General features: G+C 38.6%; 1 protein-coding gene across 14 annotated transcripts in view; it reads left to right on the forward strand.

Moving 5' to 3' along the window:
- Nucleotides 1-15,296, forward strand: part of kcnma1a (potassium large conductance calcium-activated channel, subfamily M, alpha member 1a) — a 148,170-nt gene that overhangs the window by 509 nt on the left and 132,365 nt on the right. The gene's annotated exons all lie outside the window — the stretch shown is intronic.

The raw sequence follows: 15,296 nt of genomic DNA on the forward strand, positions 1-15,296 counted from the left end.
GCCACTAAGCTGAATGGCAAGCTTTGCAACCATTGAAGGAATATGAGGTTCCAGTTCCTGTGTAGTGAACATACCATGATTGTTAATCTCCTTAGGCTGTTTACTCCCACTCGTGAATGAAGGGGGTGATGTTGCATGACAGATAAGGGTGGAAAGAGAGGAGAGGAATTCCTGCATTTTATTTTGGTCCAGCATGTATAGATTTATCCTCATGCCACATCGGCTCCAAAACTTCTAGGATGACGGTAAACATTTCTGATGGTTTTATGCAACCTAACACCTGATCGCTCTTATCTCACCTTCCATAGGGAATTCTCCAGTAGATCCAGGCTGCTGCCCCTTTTACATAGTGTGCACCGTGTAATTTTGGACACATGATTCATTCTTTTGCAGCTTTCTTCTGCACATTAAATGTCATGGTGGACTGATGAAGGTAACCTGTGTGCAAGACTAATATAGAAATAAGATAATAAGGGTGACTGCCCATTACTTTGCTTGGGGTGGATGAATCATACCTGATTCATATTTGGTTCATACACGACTACACACTGTGTAGTGTGAGTGCCCCCCTGGATGGACAGAGGGACAGTTAAAGGTAATTTTGTTCTGAGTGTGTCTTTTTATTTTTTATGCTTGTTTGGTACGTGGCGATCCTTAAATATGTCAGAAAAGTAAAAATTAAAACGAGAAGTGCAATGACAGTTGGTCTGCTGTTGAATATAAACGAGTCAAATAGAGGACTTTCAGAGAAAACTAAGTAAGTTAAAACCCTTGTCCTTGATGGATTGCATCCAGTCCATTTCTCTCCTGCTGCTGTCACAGATGGAGATGGTGCTTTTGCTGGAAATAACTAATCAACTTATCTTTTATTGCTTATCACTGCTGGAAGTTTTCAGATGAATTTAATCCCATCTATTTGGTTTTTCTTGTTTTGTGTTACCTCAAATACCGACATCTACTCATATTCTTCCATTAAATCATAATTTATTAAAAAAATTAAGTTTAATGCATGACTGTAATCTAAATAAACTAGTTGATGATGATGATGTAGTTTTACATTTGTCAAAGATTCCACAAAACATTTCATTTAATCATTTATAAACTAATAATAATTCATTTATTAACTACATGAAGACAATCTGAAACAAGACCAGATTTTTTTAAAAGTCCCACACACATATTTGTTTAAAGAACAAGTGTGTTAACCTTTGCTCCTTACGCAGCAATAACGGGAACTAAACATTTCCAGTAAGTCCTGATAGGCTCTGCACATCAGCTTACAGGTATTTTAGCTCATTACAGAACAACATTACCTCTCGGATATTCATCCATTTCCTCACATGATCTGCTTGGCTCAGGTCCACAATATTTTTTATTGGATCATCATCGTTTGGTAAATCTTGGATGGCAACTCAAACCATGTGACTACCAATAGCATATTTCTCAGATGAGATAAGGTTGTGTTGCTGGATTGCAGTGGATCTTATTGAAACCAAAAAGATGGGATCTGAAATCCCATCTTTCCTCATGACTTTTGAGATTTCCACTCATGCAATTGACTTTACTTGGGAGAAAAAAAAGGTGGGGGGGAGGGTGGAATTGCATGAGAGCAGAAATATAGTCCAACCTCTGGAAGGATTTATGGAAAAAAACAAAACAAAAGTATCTTCTAATAAGATTTATTTTACACTGCAAGATAATTCTGCCCATTATGCTATTTACTGTACGCCATTACTTGTTTATTACATGTTTATATGCTCATGGATCAGAAATGGCATCAAACCATATGCCATCCTTCATATTTCTCATAGTCTTGCCAATATAGTGATGAAAGTAAGCCATGCAAATATAATTAGGTATCCATCTTGTGATTGCTGGTGGGTATCTGGTTGCATCTCATCCCTTGTAAATGAGGAGAAATGGTGAAAATGAAAGTCTGCCTGTGTTAGTTCTCCCTCTGTGTTGCTGTGTGTGGAAGGCAAAGCCCTCCAGTTAGGTGACTTTGGTAGGCTTGACACTTGGCTGTGGAGGGAAAAGGCTTGTTAGGAGAATTAAGGAGGAGAAACTGGATCCGTGTTCAGCTGACTAGTGCAGCCAGCTAAGTTGGCATGTGTCAGAAACAGGATGCATTGCTGGCGTGGGGTGGCGGTTGGCTTTCTGTAGCATTACTGGGAACCTGGAATCAGAGGCAAGGAAATAGAGGTGGAAAATCTGAGGGGGGACACAGGAGGATGTGGAAACAGAGGGTGTGAGGGTGACGAAGGGTTTTAGAGAGGGTGTTGCATTGCATATGTAAAGTCCTCCCCCTGTGCTTGGCCTCTGACACACAGCTGCATCCTAATTCTTTTAAATGGCCCCTTTCTCTGCCAGGATTATTAGAGAGCAGTCAGAAGATCATACAGGAAGGAAAAATATGATAAAAGGATGTTGCAAAGGAAAATGTTCAGATGTTGATCTCAGAAATAAGACCGCTTAAAGACACTGACTATGAAACATGGAGTGTCAGCCTGTTTTGTTTTTTTCTTTTTACTGTAAAGCCAATAAAGGTGTCTGAGATTTGTAGAACGCAGTCAAAAGCTGTAGGAACCAGCCATAAGGATTTTTTTCACTGCCTTTATAAAAGACAGTTGTATTGCACATTAAAAAAAAGAAACTTTATAGGTATGGCACTGTCTCCTGGGTGAACTAAACACAGACCATTAAAAGAACCCATACAGGTTTCATAGCACCATGTTCTTAACAATCACATTTATCAGCCAGTTGTTTCAGAACACGCAAATACCATTTTTAATCCACATCTCAACCACATTTGTAACTTTATTACTTCTTAGTTTCTCAGCAAGCACCAGTCCTCATGCTGCCTGGATGAGCTACATTTTTTCATTCTCTTTTTACAGCACAGCTTCACACTTCCTAAATAAGGAGCTTCCTACTGAGGGAAAACCACACTTAAGACAATCATAACACAAATGCATGACTGAGAGAAATGGAGGCGCAGCCACTCTACTGAAGTGGAGGAAGACGTGCTGAAATGCTTGTTAGCAATGAGCTGGCTCTGTACTTTCTGCTGTGCGATTTTATGAATATGTGGAGTTTTCTGCAGTTTTCTGTGGTGGGCTGCTTCACTTCTGTACGGTTATCTAATGGTTTAGTTATGTACTCTGCATCATGCCACCTCCAGCAGTTCTTATATGACGCCTCCGTTGTTTGAGTTGTGTGGAGAGGAGAAATATGGAGGCTTTGTGGCATCATTCTCTTTTGAAACATGAATGGCCTTTTCCCCATCGACCTCTACAGATCTGTGAAAACATGGCTTTATAACAAATTAAGAGGAATTCCTCACAGGATCTGGTAAATCAGATCATTTAAACTACTGATGTAGTGAAGCAGTTAACAGACTGCTGCAGGGCCGGCCCTAAGCAGGATTTAGTGCGAATCATAAATGGCTGCTACTCTTTGTTACTTTACGCAGGACGTTTTCTAAAGGTCCATTTATGCTCCCTTACATGCGTAAATAGAGATATCCTTTTCAAATGTTGCCATACGTCATCGTCCTCATACTTCCATGCATCTTTTGTGTTGCCATGGTTGCTAATACAATTCTTCCACTAGTGGGCAGTGCTAAGTTCAGAGTTCACTCCCACAAACTAACGTCCGTTTCAGACATGGTTTGGCAGGAGTAATGCATTACTATAAAGTTGTTTCCGATCACCCAACACACCCTAAACACTCGCATACAGTCTTTATTCAAAAGCGCTTTCAACAATGAGACGTTTATCCTGGAAGTAGAGAATCACAAGATCTTCAGTTCTCCTGTGATTTTGTGATCTCATGGATCCAGCTAGGCGGACTGCACTCAGGGGTGCTCCTCACCTGACACGCTTCTGGTGTGGATTGATTGAGGTCTGAACGAAACCCCAGCGCAGCTGGAACGCGGCGCACACCCACCCTGTGTAAATTAGGTATTTGACAGATAATGCACCAAGCTCAGCAATTTAGATAGGGCCAGACAGGAAATCAGACACGGGTGCAGTGTAAAAACTTCGCAACCACTGAACTATGTAAACATTACGTCATTAATCAGGGGTCTCAGTGTTTTTTTTTTTTTTTTTTTATCATGGATGAGGAGACGTTTATCCTGGAAGTGGAGAACCACATGATTCTCCACTTCTCCTGTGATTTCCTGATTTCGCGGATCCAGGTTGGCAGACTGCACTTACGGGCACTCCTCCTCTGACAACTCCCGGTGTGAATTGTCCCACCATGGAGGTCGAAATGAAACTGCGGCGCAGCCGGAACACAGCGCACATGCACCCGGTGGAAGGTGGGGGTAAGATATAGAGCTGGTAGTGGACTTGTGATCCAAAAGTAGTTAGGAGGGAGAAAATTCAGCTCTGAAAGGATTGAAGTAAGTTATATTTCTTGTGTTTCCTGAGGTGCAGTAGTGTACCCTCTTCTTCCTGATCCACTTGTGCCATTTTATTCCTAAATCAAATCTGAATAACATTCAACATTTGTTTATGTTCTCTGGTTCTCATTTAGTATAAAATGAACCAGTTAGAATGTAAACATTTTTATGACAGCTAAAATGCTAATGCAAATTATTCAAATAACCTATAGATGTGTTACATTGGTTTTTTTACGGTATTGAGAAAGATGGAGGCTGTTCTTTTTAAATCTGTGTGCTCACTGCTTTTTTCTTGGCATACAAATCTCACTCTTGAGGTTAGTGTATATGTAATTTGAGTTTTGTTTCAGGTGAAAATATGCATGCTAAAATCAGAAAAATTTGGCATTAAAATGATATGGAAAATACTGATTAAAAATATGCAGTATTCTTATATTAACTTTAAGTGTTATGTCATTTCAGATGACTTAACATCATCTGTTACTGAACATCTGTTTTTGCTTTTCAGGGCTGTAAAACATTTCTTTTAAATGTAATCTTTGTAGTCTTGCCCTTTTTTATTACAAAACTTTAGATGTTTTGATGTGGAAAATAACACATTTCTAGTGTTATTCTGTCCTGCAAACACATCTCAAACAATACATTTTTATTTAAAAATTCTCCACATATTTTCTGTTGTGGACAGATCAGGATCCAGGCAGGCTAGTTCAGTTCCTGTACCTTCTCCTTTTTCTTCTTCTGCAGCCATACCTTTGTAATGTGTGCAGAGTGGTTTTGCATTATTGCTGTAAAACAGGGGTGTCAAACTCCGGTCCTTGAGTGCCGGTATCCTGCAGGTTTTCATTGTTTCCCTGATCTGACACACCTGACTGAAATGAATGGGTTATTGTGAAGAAGTTGACAAGAAAACTGTTGAATCCATTTGATTTTATTGTGTGTTGGAGCAAGGAAATAACTAAAACCTGCAGGATAGTGGTCCTTGAGGACCGGAGTTTGACACCCCTGCTGTAAAATATTAATGTATCTTTCTGCATGAATGCCATCTGACATGTAAATGAGCTTCACCGAACACAGTGATACAACCTGAAATATAATATTGAAACATTCCATTTTTATAGTTACTAAGACCATTTTATTTCACATATTTGTTTACTGTTGCTTCATTAACGTGTCGCTTGGCAATTACAAGATAACTGAAGTTTCATGGGTAGGATGAGGATGGTGGTCCTTCTTACTGAAGGTTAGATTCTGCTTATGTTCTGATTTATATGGCATAGTTGTGAGGACACACATGGTATCTAGGGTCCATTTTCTTTTCTTTTCTTTTTCTGTCCATCTTAAGATTGACTCTAATGAAATACAGCAACCTTAGTGAGCTTTAAATCATCACAGAGGATCTTCCATAATTGAAGATTGTTATTGATTTTTATACTCGAAGGCTTTCATTGTAAATAAATCAAACCCATCTTAACGTTGGCTGCATTGTATAACAGAGTAAAAACAAAATGCATGGCACAGTGAGCGAAGTTTGCCAGAACGCTCTTCGCTGCATTCACTTTTTAAGAGAAATGTATTGTTGAGGTGCCTGAAGAGAGATACTGGTATGAGTCTGTGTTCCCTTGTGCTTGGCAACGGACCAGCTGCTTTTCACCAGAGCAGCACACACCCTGCCATCAGCTGTTGCTCTCACTAACCTCGGTCATCTTGGCCCAGCTAGCCCAGTTCATCCCACACTGGTTTATTAAAATCCAGAGGTAATGAAGAAATGAACCACTGATCAAATGAGCACATAGATGATGACTTACTGTTCGTGACTATGGGCATGTATTCGCAATTAATTTTTGATGTCTTGCAAGGAATGTTGTGCAGGCAGACCAGGGGTTGAGTTGCATGTGTCTGGTCATGTGTTGTTGTCACTTGCAGGCATGGCCATGTCTCACAGCTGTCCCAGAGTGAAGCATGACTAGTTTTCCCCAGAGCAATCGTGCTAATCTCTGCCCGTCTCATAGGGAGAAGCACTGCAAACTTCTGATTATTGTCATAGTCATTAGTTTGCTAATTAGCTGATGGTTTACTTAGTCTACAAAATGTCAGCATCTGGAGTCTGGCTGATTGGCATTATTAAATATGTGTGTGAGAACGTGTCATCTTTATAATCTCTCTGCTTTTAAATTTTAAACAGATGGACAAATGGATTTTAAGCTTTAGCAACCCACAGTACATATGAGATTTCTAAACTTGTTATATTCAGCATCGCTGATTAACTTTCTTTTTTCATACCCCTCTAATGTGGAATGCGTGACTCATGAGTTATTGCTCTCTTTTTTAGGCCCTAATCCCTAATTCTCTGTGTCTGATTTGATGGCCATCTAGGGACAACTGTAGTGTGCCTTACTGATGTATGTTAATCCACAGATAAGGCAAGACCATAAATCATGCCAGCCTATGTATATCATGAGGCAGACACAGAAGTCAAACCCCATCCCCACCCCTACAGTACCCAAACTGTGCTCTCCTGCTGTCATGCTGTTATGTCTTCTTCAGTCAGTCACCGGACTATTAAAAGGACATCTACTGCCCAGGAAGTATTCAGAGGTTAAAGGGTTATTTGGGGGGGTACCTGGCTGAAGAAGGGGGTAGAGTGTTTGCATTGCATTCCCATCACTGGAAATGTGTGATAGGGTCCCAAGCTATCTGATCCTCACCTAGTCAAACTGGCAGAGGGAAACCATTTGCATAAATATCAAATGTTTAAGGCTGGCTAAGCTGGCATCGGTGGTCTGCAGGAGGGAGATAGCTAGCTTCAGTAGCTTGGGATCATAGCTTATGGTTTTAAGTCTACTTGCTTTGCTCCTCAGCTGTTGTTGAATTTAAACAGCTTGACATCAAAGGAAGAAGTGTGTGTAGGTGTGGTTTACAGTCACAAAGTCAAATTAATATTTTTCTTTAATTACCACGAATGACAGATATCCATCCAATCCATGTGGATTTCCCTTTTTGTTTTAAACTAAGTTCTGTACGTGGACCTTACTTTTTGTTTTCAATCTTAGTTTGTCTAATTACTTAGAAAGTTACTGGAACTGACTGTAAGAAAAAACGTTATTGCTTAATCCACAGATTTTCTCCTTGCTTGTGCCCAATGTGATCTCTTGAGATACACTATAGCCTCTACACAGCTAAGACCTCCTCCACTTCCTATTTCTGATACTTGAAAAGTAAAATGCATTAATTTTACCTCCAAGGTAATCAAAGCTGTAATTTATGCATTTTGCTAAAAGAAATTAATTGCTATTGCTGTTGGTATAGATCAATCACTGCAAGGACAAACCAGTTCAGGGACAGTTTTTACCTGACAGCCCTGAACAAATGGTTGACTAGTTGATAAATCCACCTCACGTGCCTTAATAAGCTACCTCATGTGTCTTTACTTTGCACTTAACACCTGTGCCTTAATTAAAATAAGAAGACATTGCAATAATTTAAGTTGAAGTTTGTTTTTCCTGTAAAATGGTATTTGGGACCAATACCTTCACACTTTTTGTTTCAGAATTTTTCATTACTCTTTACTCAGTGTTTTTATTAGTGTTTGTATTATGATTATTATTATTTTGTGTTTTCTGTACATAATTTTATCATGAGAGATGCCCTAACTTTTCATGCCATAGCACTGAATCCCAGCATTTAAACAGGCCAGGCCAGTATTTTGTGGTGCGGATTATCAGGCAGAGCCAGCCATCTCCTCTTCTCCCCTCAGCTTTCTTCCATTCCCCCTCAACCCACCCTCAGTAATCAACAGTGATACACAGACATCAAAACGCAGTTATTGTTATAACTGATGCTTTGAGCTACATGCAGCAATGCTAACAAAAAGACAGCGTATGCAGAGGACACAACAGTGACCTTCAGTTATCCAATAGGCACTTTTAATGCTTCCTATTTAGAGATCAGACCTGTCTTTTAGTACCATTCATAGCCCTTTGAGCTTCCATTTTTAGAGAAGGCTTGGAAAGTGTTAGGACTACACATTACCACCACAGCTACTGCCTTCAGCAACCACTCTCAATTAACCTCAGAGGGAGCCAGGCTAATGTACTAATTGTCATTCTTCTAGCAGACGTAATGCAGACTCAGATTTTTCTTGCCTCTCAAACCAGCATGTTGCAATGCTAGTATTGCACCTCATGTGGTAGTACTCCAGTGTGTATTTGTTAAGTGAGCACTATACACTAATAAAACGTAATGTTATTGGAGGGGAAATGGAAGTCTAAATGACAACAAAGGGCATCCTACAAGCTAAACCTCATTCAGACAAAGTGCATGGGCCTGCTACAACACGAGTTTACCTCTTGACTTCTTCTGACATTTTCCAGAGTGGTTGCACAGAATGAAAAGCCCAGCTGTCAATTATGGGCTTGTTTGATGCTTGCAAAAGTGAAATCCCAGAAGGTCTTGTCTGACTCAGGTTTCCTCTGATGCCCAACATACTTCTGTATGCTGTGAAATGTATGTAGACATGAACAATGCCAGACAGACCAATTTCAGAGTGACATGAGCTTGGTAAAATGATGCCTCTAGAGTTGAGCTCCAAATGACAACATGTGTAGACATCATGTACCGCTGATGAACTGAGAGCATGGGTTCATGTCTGGATGCCGCATTAAAGATAGATGATAATGTAGAGCTGCCGCACTGCTCAATGATAACCGATTCCATTGAGTTATAACAAGGGTTTAACAAAGCAGCAGTTATCAGAGTATTAAGTTTCATAGCTCGCTAGCTGAGAAAAAATTAGACTGGTGATACTTTTAATCTATATTAACAAGTACCTTTCATCTCAATAAAAGCTCTTTTAAACATCTGAGACAAGCTTTGCTTTGACAAACAATAAAATATATACATAAAATAAATTTTGAGCTCCACTGGAAAGCATGCTCAACATCCACACAGTACAGAACGAATAAATGCAATTTAACTGATTGACCAGGTTTGCATTATTAATAAGTGTGTGCTTTTATCACTGTCAACTTTTACATCATGTATCTGTAGTAGCCATCTATTCAATTCAAATGACTCAATTCAGCTATATTAGTATAGCAGTAAAGCACTTTTACAGACATAATTAGTTCCAGCCAATTCCTTGTGATCTACTTAAAACAAGTTCACGTTAGTCCAATATATAATCACTGTTTTCGTACAAAGAATACATAAAAAATAATGGCTTATCTAAGGAAACCAATAGATTGAATCTTCAATTCAATTCCCCATCCTGATAATGCACAGGGCAGTGGGCGACAGTGGAGAGAAAAAATCTCCTTTTTAATAATAAGGAAAAACCTCCATCACAACCTGTCTCGGGGAGGGGAGTCATGTGACACAACTTGGGGGTTTAAAGAACAGGAAAGAGGAGTCAACAGGTACCACAATTTTTAGCCAGGGACATCTTCTGAGAAAGAACTCCAACTCCAACTCCACTTCATTTATATAGCACTTTTAAAACAACACAGTTTACCAAAGTGCTCTACACCAAAATAAAACAAAACAGTAAAAAGTATTAAAAAATACGATCAGCCAATAAAATAGTATATAAAAAAAAGTATAAACAAAAAAAAATCACAAAAACCAACAACTCAACTAGTGTTAAAAGCCAAAGAAAAAAAAGTGTTTTAAGCAATGATTTAAAAACAGCAAGTGAAGAGGCCTCCTTTAATATGCGGAGGTAACTGGTCCCTCAGTTTCGGTCCAGCTACAGACAAAACTCAGTCACCTCTAAGTTTCCTTTTGGCTGAGGGGATGGTTAAAAGTGAGCGGTCTGCTGACCTGAGGGAACGTGATGGTGTGTAGGGCTGTAGGAGGCCTGACAGAGACTGTGGGGCGAGACTGTGAAGGCACTTAACAACAAATAAAAGAATTTTGAAATCAACCCTAAAACGAACGGGTAGCCAATAAAGGGAAACCAAGACCTGAGTAATGTGCTCTTGTTTTTTAGTGCCAGTTAAAAGCCGAGCTGCAGTGTTTTGGACCAGCTGCAGCCAATCAAGGGAAGTCTGGGAGTCACTGTCGTGAAATGGAAAATATAAAGTCAACAGACAAAAAGGGAAGGAGGTGCTCAGTGCATCATGGGATGTCCCTCAGCATAACTAAGGGATGGGTAACCACCCATAACTGTAAGTTTTTATCAAAAAGGAAGGTTTTAAGCCTAATCTAAAAGGTAGAGAAGGTATCTGCCTGCCAAACCCAAACTGGAAGCTGGTTCCATTAGAGAGGGACCTGGTTGCCAAAGGCTCTTCCTCCCATATTTGGGATAGCCGAATAAAAGGGAATTGGAGTAGTCCAATCCTGAAGTATCTCTGCCTCTCACCTAGTAGCTGCTGGGAAAGGCTCCAGCCCCCAAAACTCTGAATTGGAATAAGTGGTATATTATATGGATGGCAGACTTGAAGTAACAAAAGCATGAACTAGTTTCTTTGTATCACCCTGAGACAGGATATTCCTCATTTTAGCAGTATTTCCTGAGACCCGGGGGAAAAAAAGTTTTTATTTTTAATCTTTTTATGACAATTCATGTATTGTGGTCACAAGAAACATGTTGCAACATAATTTTTTTTCAAAAACAATGTTTATTAATTTTTTATGGACTGTCCCTTGTAGGGGACACCGGGTCCTGCACATTGTAATGGTGCATTTATAATAGTGAATTATTTTTTGTATGGATTTCTTTTTAAAAAATCCTTTCATTTAATGACCATTTAACAAGATTAGGACAGGAAATGAAGAAATTACAATGAATGATCTGGTTCTGGGTACCAGGGACAGTTCTCTCTGAACATTAGAGTTGTAGTTTGGCAACCTCATATGTTTTTCCAGCAACCATTTTAGATTGACTCTTATTTGTTTTTGCACCTTGGTGTCATCTGACATCTTCGATTTGCACAGTGGAGGGATTCGATTCTTCATAATGGTCCCTGTTCCCATTTTTACACACTGTAATACTAATGAACTTCCCAACCCTAGCTTACACATTGTTCCTGATCATAACATACAATTGTTATTATCCCCTTTAACCTGGCTCAGAATCAGGTTCAGGGTCAGATTCGTCCTTCGAGTGTTGATCATCCCCCTCTATCTCCACTTCATCTCGCTCATCTTCATACAGGTCTCGGTCTAAATCTCCCTCCACGTTTCTTTGTAAAACCCTGTCCACCTCACTTAGCCCTCTGCTCCCTGATGTAACAGAAATAGTTAGCAAGTCCTGATGTCCACCACAAAGGACATCACATAAAAGTTGTGTTTTTAAAGGATTAAAATTGCTGTGTCTTTTAAAATTTTTTTGTAATTTAAAGTAAAGATTTTAATACTAAATAAAAAACTTGATTTTTATTAACAGAAACAAGATATCTGTCAAAAATTGTTGACTTTTCTCTCTGGTTGTTGCAAAACATGAAAATTGAAATTCCCTCCATTTTGAAAAGACACTGCATGTGCTGTGTTGGCCACACCCCACAACAGGGACATCAGAAGAGAGTTCAGGATGTCTTCTTAAAGGAAAAGTAGCAATTACATACATACTATAAATAATGCTTGATTTAGAGGTCTGAGACTCATGTCCTGCACAGAGGACAAAAATGAATTGCCGGGTCTTAGGGGGATAGGTTAAAGAAGGCGGTCCTAGAAACCTGTTTAAAATGTGAGTCAAAGGACAAATCAAGGTAAAAAACGAAAGGTTCCTCACTGTAGAACTGGGAGCCAATTTAATGCCATCCAAATTAATTACATAGCTAGACAATTTTGTCATGAGTCTTTGAAGTTCAAAGACAGCCTCAGTCTTGTCCAAGGAGAAAACTCAGAGTAATCCAAGCTCTTATATCTTTAAGACATCTTTGTAATCTGACTAACTGGTTTGTTAAGTTTGTTTTTAGCTCACAGATCCAAATATAGTTAGTCCTCTCCTATCGTAAATATCTGCATAATGCTTGAAAGTACACATGGTGTCTCTTAACACATTTCCCCCTTCCCCTTTTATAGTTGCATGAATTATAGATGGTATTGTGGAAGTGTTTGTAAAGGCTTTTGTGCGCAGCTGCTGTGTGGCTTTTCTGCAGCTCCAATGTAATTATTGACACTATTGCTTGCTCAATAATAGCAGGACTAGCACTTCGATTCTCCTGTCCACATAACAAAGCGGCTCCCTACAGCATCTTGCAAAGTGACTCTATGTGTGTGTATGTATGGAAGGCTTATTACAACATGTTTCATTATGAAGCATTTTGTTTGTTTGTAACTGCTGTTTTTTTTGTTTTTTAATTTTTTTTTTTACTATTTTCAGTCAGGATTCACATTGCAGATGTTTGTGGATAGTTTGTGGTCTGTGTTGAAATGTATAGTTCAGAGGAGTGGAAGGGATTAATTCTAATATTTAGAGGCTGCAATTCTATCAGCAGTGCTTCTCTATGACATGCAATGCATTGACCACGATGACACTTGGCACCAGCTCTGTGTTTTGGCAGGATGTATTAACCATACTGGCCACAAGCCTCAGCTATTCTGCACAAGTGGGGATTTTCAGCACCATGGAGAGCTCAGGATGGGAGAATGGGCAAAGCCTCTCAGCCTCATGCACAAGTGGCGATATCAGTGCGGCTGAGTATTCAGAAGTTGTTTAACATATCTGTTTTACAAATCAAATATCTTGATTTCCATATAAAAAATGCAGATACTGAGGATAAAGCTTGCTTCAATGAAAGAGGCAAATACAATTTGAATAGAAGAAGGAGAGAGAGAGAGAGAGAGAGAGAGTTAGAGAAATATGCCTTAAGGATCACTTAAACTTAATTTTAACATAATACAGAGCAAGGTACCTAAACCTTCAGACAAACACACATTTAAATGCATTTTATTTAAAAACACAACATAATGATATGGTTGAGGTTGAAGTAAATAAAACTGAGTGGAGTTTTAAAAGTTGTGCTGCAAATTCTCAACAAATTAGGTATCCACTCACTATAATTGAACATCTTTCATAGAAAAAGCTGTTAGACCAAAACAATGTTTGACAAAATGAAACTATAATTTCCACATGAAGCTGCTCTGGTTTATCTGCTGCAGCCCTGTAAATACAGAGAGTAATAACAGCAGCAGGGTTAATTTGTTCCACTTAAACTAAGCAGGAATGTGAACAGCATGCTAATGTAGACGTTGGAGTGCATTTAATATACGGCAGGACTAACTGTCCATTAACGTACCGAGTGTTACACAATTGGAGCCTTTTGTGTAAAACTGGTATATGATCAGGAATGTTATGCTCTAAAAATGGTGAATAACTTTAAATAATGCAACATTTAACATTTTTTTTTCTTAAAATTAAATGAGTAAATATAAATAAATAAAATATTACTATAAACTTGTGCAAATCATTATTGTCCAGTAAACATGACACCATTAGTTTAATTGTTGGCTGCTTACCCAGTAAATATTGTAAAGTTTATATAATAATAGGTTATAGGTTATTCCCTCTGGAACATTTGCTAAGTAAACTTAACGGCAATCTGCTTATTAGATTATGCTTATTAGATTACATTATGTGCAGAGCTGACATTTTGGCTCAAGGGGTGCCAATGGGAGGAAACTCACAAGTGCTCAGAATTGATAGGGTTTAAAAATCCACTCAGTGGAAGTCATGGTTCACTTGTATAACATAACATGTGGCCCTCAGCAACATATAGGCACAGTCAGTGTTTGTCCAGCTGTTTGTCAGAAGTTGCTGAAAATCAGAGTAAAAAACTTAAATGTTTGAACATATGACAATTTCTGACCAATGGTTAGTTCTTTAATTTACTTAAATGTAACGATATGATTTGATACAATATTTTAAATACAGTATTGGCTTTTGTGTTAAAGAATGTGATCGTTTCATAAAAGATTAATTTAGGAAATGTTAGAAGATATTCCGGTTATTTGAAGAATATTACATTTAGTGATTGCTTTTAAAAAAGATTTAGGTTAAGATCGGAAATATTCTTCTACTTTATAAATGATGTGGGTTGCTGCTAAAGCCTAACCTTTAACGGAAGCTTGTTAACAGTTGAGAGTCTGAAAAACATTTCTTAAAAGGAATTCCTAAACAGGCATTGCGCCTTGTCTTTCAGAGCTCAAGAGAGATTTTTGTGCCATAAATCCATTTAAAGTGTGTGCAAAGCTCTTTGTAACCAGCTGTGTTCCCACCAATTTGCTGCAGCCATGCAAACTTAACCTTGGACTTAATACGTTGTATTCAGGTGCAAAGTGCAAGTTTTTTTATGTGAGTTAAACATGTGTGTATATATTGCTTCCTTCAACTGCAGTTGAAAATAATCCACTTGTTAATAAACCCAGTCTGTGCTCATTGACAGTTAAAGGCAAATGACTATGATTTTGTAAATGGGGAATTGTGTGAAAATAAGAATTGTTGTGCTTTCATTACCTTAGAATGAACAGTGTATATCTGAAGTTGCCAGTTACTCCTCCTTGCATCTCCAGGCTGTTACAACAAGACATGGACTTGTACAAAAGTAAGGCTTTATCATAACCTAAATCTAAGCGAACCAAAATAACCTGTGGACTTCCCCAAGTATCCATCCGATGGCCATTGTTGTTTAACATCTACATGCTGCCACTCGCTCAAATTATGAAAAACAACAAAATATGATGACTTAGAAAACCGGTCCATGCATTTACCTTTAGTAGACTGGACTAATGTAATGCTGTCCTCAAAGGTCTCCCTAAAAAATTGTCCATCAGACAACTAAAGCTGTTAGTCTAGAACGCTGCCTCTCTCACTAAGACTAAGAAAGTAGATTATTAGATCTTTACACTGACTTGCAGTCTGTCAAAGAACTGACTTCAAAATCCTGCT

Source organism: Melanotaenia boesemani, chromosome 16, assembly GCF_017639745.1.
Source record: "Melanotaenia boesemani isolate fMelBoe1 chromosome 16, fMelBoe1.pri, whole genome shotgun sequence".
NCBI lineage: Eukaryota > Metazoa > Chordata > Actinopteri > Atheriniformes > Melanotaeniidae > Melanotaenia > Melanotaenia boesemani.